Raw genomic sequence first — 15,867 nt, forward strand, 5'->3', positions numbered from 1 at the left:
AAACAGTGTGTGAGAATCATCCCCCTTAGTTAAATGATGTTGTTACATAATGGTTTTAAACACACTAGGTGCTACAAAATACCGCGAGTCCAGACTTAAGCTATTGGATCGATATGTCCCCCTTAAACGCAACCACAAACATTGTTGGAAAATGTACATCAAGCGTCATAAAATAAGTGACTCATTTAAAACGGGTTTTGAGTACTCATGCAACACACAAGCTCAAAATCTAGTTGTATATATATAGAGATGTCAATGGATCGGGTAATGTTGTATGATTGTATCCATAATTTTAACACCCCCGATTTTTTTTTTTTTTTTAAGTTACAGCGGAAGACGTATTTGTAAAATCTGATACATAAATATAAAAGACACTTGTACTATATTTTATTTACATCATATTATATATTTAAAGCCCATTACATATATTAAAAACTGGGTGTTACGTTAAAACAACGACACTAGTAACAAAAGACGCGACATCAGAGTTTCGACTTGTCAAACATATCTTCCAGCATCCCATCTTCACCCTGATATCTAACATACAACAGAACTTAACCTGCAAAGGGTTAAAATGTGGGGGATTAGCACAACTGCTAAGTGAATGGAATCTATCTAACGGATCAAGTCTAAGCATCAATCCAGCAACAACATAAAAGTATGCTAACGTCCTAACAGCATACAAACAAAGACAACGACAATATGAGGATCGACGGCTTGTACGAGCACACGACTCCTAGCTGATCCGGCTAGAGTCTACCGATAGTCCTCGCTACTCGATTCACAGTATAGTCATTCTGACGCAGGGGATTCGTCATTCAAACTATACTCCATAATCAGTAGCCTTTGGACCCAACCTCCCCAGGCTCGGTTGACCTCATACGGACTCTAACCTCCCCAGGCTCGGTTATGAGTCCCCAGCCTCCCAGGCCCGGCTGGCGTCAAACACAGTGCACATAATATTACACAATATCATCTAACATGTAATAATTCACTAACATGTTAACCAGTATCTAAACATGGCAATCGGATATAACACTAATATAATAAATAGAGTAAACAACAGTAGCACATCTTGCTACTCAAACTCTATCAGGAGATAGACCCACTCACCGATCGTCAGCTAAACTCGGTAGTCTAATGTCACCGAGTCTTCTCCTCGTCTGTATCACCTGAGGACAAATACTGAACAAGTTAGCAAATCACATGACATTTACTAACAATATTACACTATGTATATACATACATATATATATATATATATATATATATATATATAAACATGTATATACAAATCACGTCACATCTTAACAATATATGTGTGTGTGTGTGTGTATATATATATATATATATATATATATATATCACAACACATCATGCACTTATACATAGATATATATAATGTACATAATAAATCGCATACTAAAACATAATATATATATATATATATATATATATATATATATATATATATATATATATATATATATATATATATATATATATATATATATATATATATATATATATATATATATATATATATATATATATATATATATATCCAAGTCGTTATAACGATGCACGAAATATTATAACGAACGGGATAATGGTCAAAACGGGTGATCGCGCATATAAATATATTTGCACATGTATACATCCATATAATATATAAATACACAATGCCACGTCACACAAATGGGTCAACTGGACACTAATGACCCATTTGTCCCACTTTAATCCAAATAAGCTCAAAACCGATTTTAAAATATCGAAACATGCATATACACTTGCAACGACATCGTGGACGTATCAAAACCAACAAATACTCATTTTGACACAATATAGTCTAAGCGGGTCAAACTGTGATGACCCGGAAATTTCCGATCAAATTTAAACTTTAATCTTTATATGTTCCCGACACGATGAGCAAAAATATGTAATGTTGAGTCTCGAAATTTTGAAAACTATATTCATATAATCAATTACCCTTTGACCATGCCTAGCGATTCACGAACAATTATATATACATATACATATGTGTGATTATTAAATTGAGATATATTATATAAAACATCGAACGGATTAGTGGATATGATTATAAGCTATGAGATCTATTTTATGAACCTGGAAGTACTATTAAGGTATTGAATAGATAATACTTTACATGAATATATTTGTTCGATGTAAGTTTATCGACGAGATTAAAAGATAATATCAAATGATTGAATTATCAGATACATTGAATTATGATTAAGAGTATCTGTTAGGAGGTCCACTTTGAATTAGGTAACCCTTATTATTAACCGTATTCAAAAAATGGTAAAGTGAGTTATAAGTAAAGACAAATGTGTCAATTAACGAGAACTAGCCAAATGTTAGTGGAGTTTTCTGTTCGACTTTCTATATAAACGTTAACTAGTTAACCTTCCTATTATTTAGAGTGAAAGTGAAACTTTGGGAATATAGTTATATTATTTAGAAAGTTTAAGGAAAACAAACTAAACGTTGACGCATAAGGAAATTATATTTTTTTTTAAAGTATAAACGTTATAGGATATAATATTATAAACGATCTTCAAATATACTTTGAAATATAATTAAAATCTAAATATTTTATTAAAGTATTTCAAACCTATATATTATAAATATATTTTAATTTATTCAAAAGACGTTTTGGTTTAAGTTAATGTTATTAAGTATACTTTGATAACTAACGAGGGTATGAATTATAAAAGTAAATGACCAAAACACTCAAAAGATTAAGTTACACTCCGAGTGGGTTAGTTTTTAATTAATTTAAGTCTAGTTATTAATAAAGGTACATGTCACAAAACGTTTAATTTAAAATAAAATATTTTGACAAACAACGAGACTTGGATTTATAGAAGGAAATGACCACAACGCTCAACTTTATAAGTTATATTTTTATAAAGGTAATTTATTGTTATGTAAGTCTAATTTTTGTAAAAGGTACACGTCACGTAATATAAAGGGCTAGTTTTCTAAACGTACGAAAGTGCGCCCGAAAAACGGAAAGTGGTACATGAGTCGTGAGACCACGACCGTGTCATTTTTGTAAAAATTATATTTTTATCATGAGCGTAAATATAATATAATATTTAATTAATTCTAAAGATTAAATATATTATATATAAAATATATATAAAGTTATAAGTGATACGTAATATGTAAAATAGGGTGTCGGCAAGATTAAAACAACGGATGCAAGCTGTAAGGCAATATGAGATGGCAAACTTCTATAAATGCACAAGTTCATTCTCATTCACTTCATAATACTACGTATCATTTAGATTAATTATATTACTATTATTATTATTATTATTATTATTATTATTATTATTATTATTATTATTATTATTATTATTATTATTATTATTATTATTAATATATTTATTATTATTATTATTATTATTATTATTATTATTAGTGTTATTATTAGTATTTATACCTAAAATACTACGACGAGGTCATGAGCGGGTCATTTCAAGACAAGTTTTATGAGTAGGATAGGGCTAAGGAAATTATGAGTTATGGCTATGGAGGTGATGGGTATTGTTCATGGGTATGCTTGTGAGGTTAAACTAGTGTTTGTCATCTCCATTGCGTCTACGTACCTTTCCTCCAATATTGAACCTCAATATTGATACGTGAGTACTCCTAATTTAATTTTTACATACTAATAGTGTATCCCTGACTAGTGCTCGAGAAAATAGGATTATGCTTATTTGTACATTTGATATTGCCCTTAGATAGGTTATGTTGAATCTTAAAGGTTGTTATACTAGGGATGAAATAAGGTATAAGATATGCATGTCATTGGAAAGCTAGCGAAAAATTAAGAACTTTTCATTTAGATATCGAATGAATTCGATGAACGGTTAGAAAGTTATGAATTAAACAATTAATTTCGTAATTAAAAATGCTGTTAATAATTAGTGAACTAATTTTCTGGGTAATAAAAAGTGGTTATTTGGATTCTACTCGTCGAGTAGATGAATTTTCATATAAAGCACGTCTCGTTTCGTTGAACGGTTGTCAAGTTATGGATAAAAGAAGTTTTGTAAATTTTGATGAAACGTCGATACGGAAACTGAAATTCTCGAAGATCTGCGTTGTTTCAGATTAAAACAAAAATACCACTGAATTCTTTGCTGTAAGGTCTAACAAACGACTCTGGTCGTTTGTCAATTTGAGTCTCGACGATTTTTCTAAAAATCGTCAATGTTGACTGTTTGATCACATTTTAAAATTCTAAAAAGAGCTGAAACTTTTTATTAAAAATGTCAGTTTTGTATCAGTTGTCATGGTCGGCCTGATGTATGTTTACTTTTACCAAAAATCATGTTATATCTTTGTGGTAACGAGAATTTGAAGGCTTTGACCGTTTGTCAATCCGAGTTTCGAGGAATTTTCTAAAAATCTCCAAAGTAGGCTACTCGGTCACTTTTGTAAATTTTATTAAAGCTGAAAAATTAACTTTGAAACGCCGAAACCGCGTTGGCAACTACGAGTTGTCTAGTTTTAGTTTACTTCTGTAAAATTTATGCTTAATCTTTTTGGTAATGTGTAACTTTTATCCTTGGACCGTTTATCAATCGGAGTTCCGATAATTTTTCTAAAAATCGCTGAAGTAGTCGTTTAGTCATGTTTGACCGAAAAATCTTTTTTTTGTATAAGTTATTGTATTTTTGCATGCGACCTCGTTTTTACTTTAACCTTTGACTTTTGACCTAACTGAGCATGGGTAATATAACATGTTACTATACTGTTGAGTCAGACTCGAGCATTAGGATTGTGGTACACTATGACTTGGCCTAAATTGTTAGACAAATATTGACCGTCATATAAATATATATAATTAATATAGGTTCGTGAATCCGAGGCCAACCCTACACTTGTTCAATGATGTTATATGTATTTTTACTACAAAATACAGTATGGTGAGTTTCATTTGCCTTTTTACCCTTTATATTTTTGGGCTGAGAATACATGCGCAATTTTTATAAATGATTTACAAAATAGACACAAGTACGTGAAACTACATTCTATGGTTGAATTATCGAAATCGAATATGCCCCTTTTTATTTAGTCTGGTAATCTAAGAATTAGGGAACAGACACCCTAATTGACGCGAATCCTAAAGATAGATCTATCGGGCCCAACAAGCCCCATCCAAAGTACCGGATGCTTTAGTACTTCGAAATTTATATCATGTCCGAAGGAGGATCCCGGAATGATGGGGATATTCTATATGCATATTGTTAATGTCGGTTACCAGGTGTTCAATCCATATGAATGATATTTTTGTCTCTATGCATGGGACGTTTATTTATGAGAATTGGAAATATGAAATCTTGTGGTCTATTAAAATGATGAAAATGAAATGATTACTATAAACTGATGAACTCACCAACCTTTTGGTTGACACTTGAAAGCATGTTTATTCTCAGGTTTGAAAGAGATCTTCCGCTGTGCATTAGCTCATTTTAAAGATATTACTTGGAGTCATTCATGACATATTTCAAAAGACGTTGCATTCGAGTCGTTGAAGTTCATTAAAGATTATTATTAAGTAAATGACAGATTAGGTCATTTATAGTTTGGATATTATGAAATGGTATGCATACATGTCAACTTTCGATGTAATGAAAGATTGTCTTTTAAAAATGAATGCAATGTTTGTAAAATGTATCATTTAGAGGTCAAGTACCTCGCGATGTAATCATATGTTATTGTATTCGTCCCTATGGATTGGGTCGGGTCGTCTCATGTGGTATCAGAGCGGTGGTCTTAGCGAACCAGGTCTGCATTAGTTTGTCTAACTGATAAGTCGTTAGGATGCATTAGTGAGTCTGGACTTCGACCGTGTCTGCATGTCAAAAGTTTTGCTTATCATATTGTGTCGAAAATTATCTTCTTATCATCTGTAGGAAATTACCTGCTTATCATTCTTAAGTCTAGACGCGTTTTTCTGCATTTATTGCATAATAGTGTATAGACGAAATCCTATCTTCACATATCTGTTACTGTGAACTTTGACTGACATTTTTCAAAGATTCCTCCGTAATTTATGGGATTTTGGTAATATATATACATATGTAAATTATGTATTGAAGAATACTAAATCTAATTCCTATAATCTATTTCATATCAAAAATTCATTCCCTTGATCATACGAAATGGAGCCCTCAACCAGTTCGAACTCCTCAGATTACGACAGCTATTCCGATATGGAGTTTCATTCGAGCTCTGACAACAGTGTGACCGGAATAGATCAACCAATCAGCCATCATCTATTCTGGATGAAATGGGGATGGGTTCGTAGTCTCCTCAATCATTGGCGACAAGAAGAAGGTGATCCCTTCCATCCACCAAATTGCCCTCTTGGCAATGAACCTGAAGCACTTACCGGCGAACCTATTCGAGAAACTATTTTCTCTCTCATTTCCAGAGTATCTCGCCACGATTATATACTACACCAAATTTTAGATTATATTTATCCGCTCATCCGAACCGACAATCACCCCGGTGTGATAGAAGAAGTCAACGAGCTTCGTGCTCGGGTGGTGGCTTTGGAAAATACGGTGCGGAGGTTACAAACATCATCAGCAGCACCAGCAGCATAACCGGTACCACCAGTAACATCCACATCGCAAGCCTCAAAACCATAAGCTCCAGCAGCATCACCGGCATCAACAGCACCACCATCAACAACAGGATCATTACCACCACCAACAATCACATCCGCATCACACACCTCAATATCCCAATCTATATATCGGATATCAACGTCACACGCACCAAAGATACCAAGGAGTACCAACAACAACAAATGATGAAGTATTGATTCATAACTTCATCAGAGAAACATTCTGTGGTGATTATGTAATCTCTAAAGTTTTAGAGATTATCTATCTCAGCCTTAATCAAAAACTAGATGAGTGGACAGAGATGATAGAGAGAAGAACCGAAACCCTAACAAGACTAGTGCGTAAGGTACAAGCTAGACTTGTTTTACCAACAACATCAGCAGTACCAATAGCCTCACCAACACAGTCAAATGCTGTCAACATCGTGAGAATCGTCAACACCTCCAACCTCACAAGCTTCGCCAGTTCAAGAATCACTGTGGAAATCATTACGAATTAATAACGAGTATATTGTATCAACGAGTTATGAAGTATTAACTCAGTTCCTCCAAAGAATTTATATGTATATCCTATATATATATAAAAAAAAATAAATAAATAAAAAAAAAAAAATTTTTTAACCATAATAAATCTTTCTGTACTAAGCTATTATGTATGGAACTTAACTATCCGGTTAATTCATATTACTAATATGCTATGATGTACAGTCTTCGTTAACAATTTAATCATTGTTAACCACAATCTCTGCTTCAATTCAACGAATTCCGTCTCATAATAAGTCAAGTGTATCATTCAATAACATGTTTGATTTTACACTTTCATCTTCGATGCACTCGAAACTTACTGGAAAACAACATTCGTACCTTGCGAAGTTAGCAAGAGTTCTATGAGCATCAGCATGATTCACTAAGGAAATACCTATAAATATTGAAGTATTGACTACATTAGTGAAATACTCCGCAAAGATTATGAAATCTCTAATGTTTTAGAGAAAATTCATTTCTAATTCAAGCCGAAAATCAAAGGAGCTTAGTATGATATTAACTCATTGAATCTGTATTACATCTGAAGAAAATATACTCACATATATTTTCATAAAGATTGTAATGAAAATTCTTGTTCAAAATATTATTTGAGAAATTTTTTTTAACGGGTAGGTAATACCCGAGAGATATATAAAATCACAATTAATATGTTATGTTCTTCAATTCTGATTCGACAATCATCAACTATACCAATATACATTCTTTTATAGAAATCAAAACAACCATACTCATTCGAATCTAATTACATATTCTGATTTTTGGGAATTTCAGAATTCAACTCGAGATACAACTAAAATCATCACTCTTAGATCCTTACAATTTTTCAAAGCTATACCTTGACTTCAAAACTGTGATAGAACATCACTTTTAATCGTAACACTCAGATGAATATGAAAATCATTCGGGATTCAAGACGATTTCATCATTTAGATATTGACTATGAAAATCTGCAATTAAAACCCTTCGAAATTCTAGAAGACACTTCAAATAATAAACAATTGAGATGATGATCCAACCACACGTTACCCGAAGTTTTGTACCTGAAAAACTCTCGAAACCAAAGTCATAATCTAACATGTACCCTCGTCGAATTCTTTATCATTTATTAGCAAAAACAACATTTCGATTCCTTTTCAAAGTAGCCAATTTTGTCACAGCTCCAGCAAGTCAACTTCGATTTTTCAGTCGGACCAGTCTTATTATAACCTTGATAGATACGTTGCCCTTTCGTCATTATTACTGGGGAATCTTTCATATTCCACCCTATTACCACCAGCGTTTAATCATCTAAAACACGATTCTTCTGAACCCACCTCGGATTGCTAACCAAAGATTCAGATATTAGCATTAAATGCAGAGGAAACATAAAAATTGTAGAAGGTTTAAACGGTCAAAAGTTTGATGATAAAAGATAGTGAGATGGTAAAGCTCAGAAAAAGAAAGGATTTGGTACTGAAAAATGGATTGAGCAAAGTATGAAGGAAGCCGTGGACAAATCACAGAGACTGAATCTGCCTTCAAAGGATCCAAATGATTCAGTGCCTGCTAAACTCGTTAGCAAACACCTTACTTCTTATTCTAAACCTTCACAGACAGATATTCTTCATCATCATCATATCTTAAATGTTATAAGATATCTTCGTATCTTCCATTATACATATTCTCCATATCTTTGGAGATATTTTCACAACTATTCTTATCAAGTATCATTTATCTCTCCGTAATATCTGCAAACATAAAAGAAACCGTGTTAGTTTCTAAATTCTGAAAAATTCGAATATGAATGTTTTTGAAGTAGTGTTGGGAACTGATGCATGAGTTAGTATAATATAATGACACTTGATCAACGTCATTATATTACAGTAATTCATGCTGAGTTTCTAATGGATGTGATGATTCACAGGACATACCGTCATCATGTACCATTTACACGACTCTTACATTCTATCTAATCTCTAAATATATCAAGAAAATATTTCTTAATGATTCGGTCTTTTTCAGGGTATTTTGGTAATTTAACAAATCAGGATTTACCATTACCCTTTCCTTCTTAGAACAATTACTATATTCCTTCTTAAATCCATACATATGAATTCCGGACCATTACAAGAGCTATTTAATCGCAAGAAGAAGAAACGAAAGGACAAAGCTTCGAAATGGAAATGTGGGGTATAAACCGCAGCAAATAGAAGAGAGCATTAACTGGGGATGACGATGACTATAGAAGACGGAAGCAGGGACATCGAAATATAAGGGAAGGTGTAAAATCTAACAACAACCCGGAAATTACAACCCGTATATATCAATGCATATAGCAATGTAAAGACATGGAAGAACTAGAAACACTATAAACCCAAGAGTATAGTAGAAGTAAATAGATTCTTCCGGTGGCAGATTAAAAAGAAGAATGAAAGATATGAAGGTTAGGAGTATATCAAGGATCAGGATAGGATGGAGCATAATTAATGAATACTTTAAAGTATGAATTGAGGAAGGAAGAATAGGAGATGTGAGTTGTAAGGAAATGGAGAGGGTGGATTTATAGAATAATATTCGACAAAGAAAATCAAAGCAGATTATCGCATTTAACCAAAGAAGATCTGAATCTCCTTAATTACCGAAGAACCAAATCTTATTACGAAGATTTTCTTTAAATCCCTTAAATTCCGGAAATCAATCATGACTACGTCATCAGTTAAAACGCTTCTATATTTACTCATTCCACTCTTTGCTAGCTTCACTTATAATCTTCGCATAATCAAATTGGGTTATCTATATTACTCGATGATGATAAAACTCTATGTATCAGCTTACATTCGTCATAATAACATTCTTACTGTTAGTCATGACGAACTCTATCAAATTTCGGGACGAAATTTCTTTTAACGGGTAGGTACTGTGATGACCCGGAAATTTCCGATCAAATTTAAACTTTAATCTTTATATGTTCCCGACACGATGAGCAAAAATATGTAATGTTGAGTCTCGAAATTTTGAAAACTATATTCATATAATCAATTACCCTTTGACCATGCCTAGCGATTCACGAACAATTATATATACATATACATATGTGTGATTATTAAATTGAGATATATTATATAAAACATCGAACGGATTAGTGGATATGATTATAAGCTATGAGATCTATTTTATGAACCTGGAAGTACTATTAAGGTATTGAATAGATAATACTTTACATGAATATATTTGTTCGATGTAAGTTTATCGACGAGATTAAAAGATAATATCAAATGATTGAATTATCAGATACATTGAATTATGATTAAGAGTATCTGTTAGGAGGTCCACTTTGAATTAGGTAACCCTTATTATTAACCGTATTCAAAAAATGGTAAAGTGAGTTATAAGTAAAGACAAATGTGTCAATTAACGAGAACTAGCCAAATGTTAGTGGAGTTTTCTGTTCGACTTTCTATATAAACGTTAACTAGTTAACCTTCCTATTATTTAGAGTGAAAGTGAAACTTTGGGAATATAGTTATATTATTTAGAAAGTTTAAGGAAAACAAACTAAACGTTGACGCATAAGGAAATTATATTTTTTTTTAAAGTATAAACGTTATAGGATATAATATTATAAACGATCTTCAAATATACTTTGAAATATAATTAAAATCTAAATATTTTATTAAAGTATTTCAAACCTATATATTATAAATATATTTTAATTTATTCAAAAGACGTTTTGGTTTAAGTTAATGTTATTAAGTATACTTTGATAACTAACGAGGGTATGAATTATAAAAGTAAATGACCAAAACACTCAAAAGATTAAGTTACACTCCGAGTGGGTTAGTTTTTAATTAATTTAAGTCTAGTTATTAATAAAGGTACATGTCACAAAACGTTTAATTTAAAATAAAATATTTTGACAAACAACGAGACTTGGATTTATAGAAGGAAATGACCACAACGCTCAACTTTATAAGTTATATTTTTATAAAGGTAATTTATTGTTATGTAAGTCTAATTTTTGTAAAAGGTACACGTCACGTAATATAAAGGGCTAGTTTTCTAAACGTACGAAAGTGCGCCCGAAAAACGGAAAGTGGTACATGAGTCGTGAGACCACGACCGTGTCATTTTTGTAAAAATTATATTTTTATCATGAGCGTAAATATAATATAATATTTAATTAATTCTAAAGATTAAATATATTATATATAAAATATATATAAAGTTATAAGTGATACGTAATATGTAAAATAGGGTGTCGGCAAGATTAAAACAACGGATGCAAGCTGTAAGGCAATATGAGATGGCAAACTTCTATAAATGCACAAGTTCATTCTCATTCACTTCATAATACTACGTATCATTTAGATTAATTATATTACTATTATTATTATTATTATTATTATTATTATTATTATTATTATTATTATTATTATTATTATTATTATTATTATTATTATTATTATTATTATTATTATTATTATTAATATATTTATTATTATTATTATTATTATTATTATTATTATTATTATTATTATTATTAGTGTTATTATTAGTATTTATACCTAAAATACTACGACGAGGTCATGAGCGGGTCATTTCAAGACAAGTTTTATGAGTAGGATAGGGCTAAGGAAATTATGAGTTATGGCTATGGAGGTGATGGGTATTGTTCATGGGTATGCTTGTGAGGTTAAACTAGTGTTTGTCATCTCCATTGCGTCTACGTACCTTTCCTCCAATATTGAACCTCAATATTGATACGTGAGTACTCCTAATTTAATTTTTACATACTAATAGTGTATCCCTGACTAGTGCTCGAGAAAATAGGATTATGCTTATTTGTACATTTGATATTGCCCTTAGATAGGTTATGTTGAATCTTAAAGGTTGTTATACTAGGGATGAAATAAGGTATAAGATATGCATGTCATTGGAAAGCTAGCGAAAAATTAAGAACTTTTCATTTAGATATCGAATGAATTCGATGAACGGTTAGAAAGTTATGAATTAAACAATTAATTTCGTAATTAAAAATGCTGTTAATAATTAGTGAACTAATTTTCTGGGTAATAAAAAGTGGTTATTTGGATTCTACTCGTCGAGTAGATGAATTTTCATATAAAGCACGTCTCGTTTCGTTGAACGGTTGTCAAGTTATGGATAAAAGTAGTTTTGTAAATTTTGATGAAACGTCGATACGGAAACTGAAATTCTCGATGATCTGCGTTGTTTCAGATTAAAACAAAAATACCACTGAATTCTTTGCTGTAAGGTCTAACAAACGACTCTGGTCGTTTGTCAATTTGAGTCTCGACGATTTTTCTAAAAATCGTCAATGTTGACTGTTTGATCACATTTTAAAATTCTAAAAAGAGCTGAAACTTTTTATTAAAAATGTCAGTTTTGTATCAGTTGTCATGGTCGGCCTGATGTATGTTTACTTTTACCAAAAATCATGTTATATCTTTGTGGTAACGAGAATTTGAAGGCTTTGACCGTTTGTCAATCCGAGTTTCGAGGAATTTTCTAAAAATCTCCAAAGTAGGCTACTCGGTCACTTTTGTAAATTTTATTAAAGCTGAAAAATTAACTTTGAAACGCCGAAACCGCGTTGGCAACTACGAGTTGTCTAGTTTTAGTTTACTTCTGTAAAATTTATGCTTAATCTTTTTGGTAATGTGTAACTTTTATCCTTGGACCGTTTATCAATCGGAGTTCCGATAATTTTTCTAAAAATCGCTGAAGTAGTCGTTTAGTCATGTTTGACCGAAAAATCTTTTTTTTGTATAAGTTATTGTATTTTTGCATGCGACCTCGTTTTTACTTTAACCTTTGACTTTTGACCTAACTGAGCATGGGTAATATAACATGTTACTATACTGTTGAGTCAGACTCGAGCATTAGGATTGTGGTACACTATGACTTGGCCTAAATTGTTAGACAAATATTGACCGTCATATAAATATATATAATTAATATAGGTTCGTGAATCCGAGGCCAACCCTACACTTGTTCAATGATGTTATATGTATTTTTACTACAAAATACAGTATGGTGAGTTTCATTTGCCTTTTTACCCTTTATATTTTTGGGCTGAGAATACATGCGCAATTTTTATAAATGATTTACAAAATAGACACAAGTACGTGAAACTACATTCTATGGTTGAATTATCGAAATCGAATATGCCCCTTTTTATTTAGTCTGGTAATCTAAGAATTAGGGAACAGACACCCTAATTGACGCGAATCCTAAAGATAGATCTATCGGGCCCAACAAGCCCCATCCAAAGTACCGGATGCTTTAGTACTTCGAAATTTATATCATGTCCGAAGGAGGATCCCGGAATGATGGGGATATTCTATATGCATATTGTTAATGTCGGTTACCAGGTGTTCAATCCATATGAATGATATTTTTGTCTCTATGCATGGGACGTTTATTTATGAGAATTGGAAATATGAAATCTTGTGGTCTATTAAAATGATGAAAATGAAATGATTACTATAAACTGATGAACTCACCAACCTTTTGGTTGACACTTGAAAGCATGTTTATTCTCAGGTTTGAAAGAGATCTTCCGCTGTGCATTAGCTCATTTTAAAGATATTACTTGGAGTCATTCATGACATATTTCAAAAGACGTTGCATTCGAGTCGTTGAAGTTCATTAAAGATTATTATTAAGTAAATGACAGATTAGGTCATTTATAGTTTGGATATTATGAAATGGTATGCATACATGTCAACTTTCGATGTAATGAAAGATTGTCTTTTAAAAATGAATGCAATGTTTGTAAAATGTATCATTTAGAGGTCAAGTACCTCGCGATGTAATCATATGTTATTGTATTCGTCCCTATGGATTGGGTCGGGTCGTCTCACAAACAGGGTCAAACGGACGAATAAATCAACACATGAACCATAGAACAAGTGTACGGGTCATCGAGGTACGACCACGCCAAGCCGTTGCGCGCTACGGTGGGCAAACCGCAGCAGAGAAGCAGCATAAAGGCTGCAAACAGCAGCTAATAGCAGCTCCAGCTGCAAAAATGCTGTAGAAACAGCCCCCGCGCAGCACAAAAACAGTAGCGGCAGCGTAGCTGCTGTCCCTCTCGGTTTTACCCACAAATTTCGAGGTTTGGGCTGTTTTTTTACCAAATTAAAGGTTAACAATGATGCACAAACATATATATAACAAACGGGTCAATGGTCAAATGGGCTAACAATTCAACACAAGCTTTACACAAACGGGCCGGGGTCTAAACGAGCAAACCGATACACGAATCTCAAACCGGCAACCACCGCCAACCGGCGGCAACCGTCGCTGACCGGCAGCCGCACACCAGCAGCAGCAGCTGCCGGAAACAAACAGAAACAGCAGCGACAGCAGGTGCGGTTGCACCTCCAGAAATAGAACAGGAAAGCAGCAGCAACATCAACCACCACAATTTGGGTTTACTCAGTTTTTATATTTCGAGTTGTTTCTAGCAAAATTAGATCCAATTCAAGTCCACAAACAATCACTGATATTTATCTAACATAAATCTTGCATTTATCAAGCAATTTCATCACCAAAAATTCAATGATTCAAGAAAGATTGCAACTTTTTATAAAACTAGCATAAACCCTAAATAACAAGGATTTAACACAAAATTAAGGACAAACCTTGTTGCTAGATGTTGAAGATGCAAGAATCACGAATTTAGGCTTGTAAATAATCATCATCTTCATTTAAAATAAAAGCTAGGGTTTATGGTTGGTTTGGGAACGATGGGAGCAAGAAAGAGAAGAGGATAAAACCAAGTACTGGAAATAAAAGAATACTAGGGGCTGATGTTAAAGCTAAGGGGTATAAAATACTATTAAATTTTAGCAGAAAATACTATTAAATACGATACAATTTTACACAAGATATTTATTTATTTATAGAATGGATATACTTAAACCTTGCTACAACACTTATAGGCAGTGTACCTAATCGTACAGTAGTGTAGTTTTTAGTAAGTCCGGTTCGTTCCACAGGGAAATCTTTAAACAAAGCTCAACGCTATATTAGTTTACTTTTATAAAAATACAAATATATATATAGGTAATATTATTATTATAAAGGGGGGTTTTTACCGTTTAATGACCGGTTTGTCGATTTTAAAACTTTAGTCGCAGTTAAAACCTAATGTAAAATATAAAATAAATACAAGACTTAAATTAAAGCGTAAAGTAAATAACGATAATGAAATTGCGAATAATAAAAGTGCGATAAAATTAAATTGCGATAATTAAAAAGTACGATAAATAAAAGTGCGATAAAATAACAATAAATAAAAGTGCGATAATTAGAAGTGCAATTAAATATAAAATAAAGGAAATTAAATATGAAATAAAAGAATTATGCTTATTTAAACTTCCGTAATCATGATGTTTGACGTGTTGATTTTAGTTTTATGCCCTTGGGTTAATTGTCCTTTGTCCTGGATTATTCAATATGTCCGTCTGGTTTTTGTCCATAACAGTCCATCAGTCATAAATATAAATTGCAAGTGTCCTTGTCAAATTATTATTATACCCGAAGATAAATATTCCAACTAATTGGGGATTCGAATTGTAACAAGGTTTTAATACTTTGATTAATGAATACACCAGGTTATCGACTGCGTGTAAACCAAG

The 15,867-nt window shown here is 32.2% G+C and overlaps 1 long non-coding RNA gene across 1 annotated transcript; it reads right to left on the reverse strand.

Moving 5' to 3' along the window:
- Window positions 1-399: 399 nt before the first annotated feature.
- On the reverse strand, window positions 400-14,984 carry LOC139891142 (uncharacterized). The gene is made up of 3 exons (XR_011773534.1): window positions 14,869-14,984; window positions 1,114-1,172; window positions 400-559 (listed from the first exon to the last, which is right to left on the reverse strand). It is a non-coding gene; the product is annotated as an uncharacterized lncRNA (long non-coding RNA).
- Window positions 14,985-15,867: the final 883 nt, after the last annotated feature.

The sequence above is a fragment of the Rutidosis leptorrhynchoides genome, chromosome 2 (assembly GCF_046630445.1).
Source record: "Rutidosis leptorrhynchoides isolate AG116_Rl617_1_P2 chromosome 2, CSIRO_AGI_Rlap_v1, whole genome shotgun sequence".
In the NCBI taxonomy this organism is placed as follows: domain Eukaryota; kingdom Viridiplantae; phylum Streptophyta; class Magnoliopsida; order Asterales; family Asteraceae; genus Rutidosis; species Rutidosis leptorrhynchoides.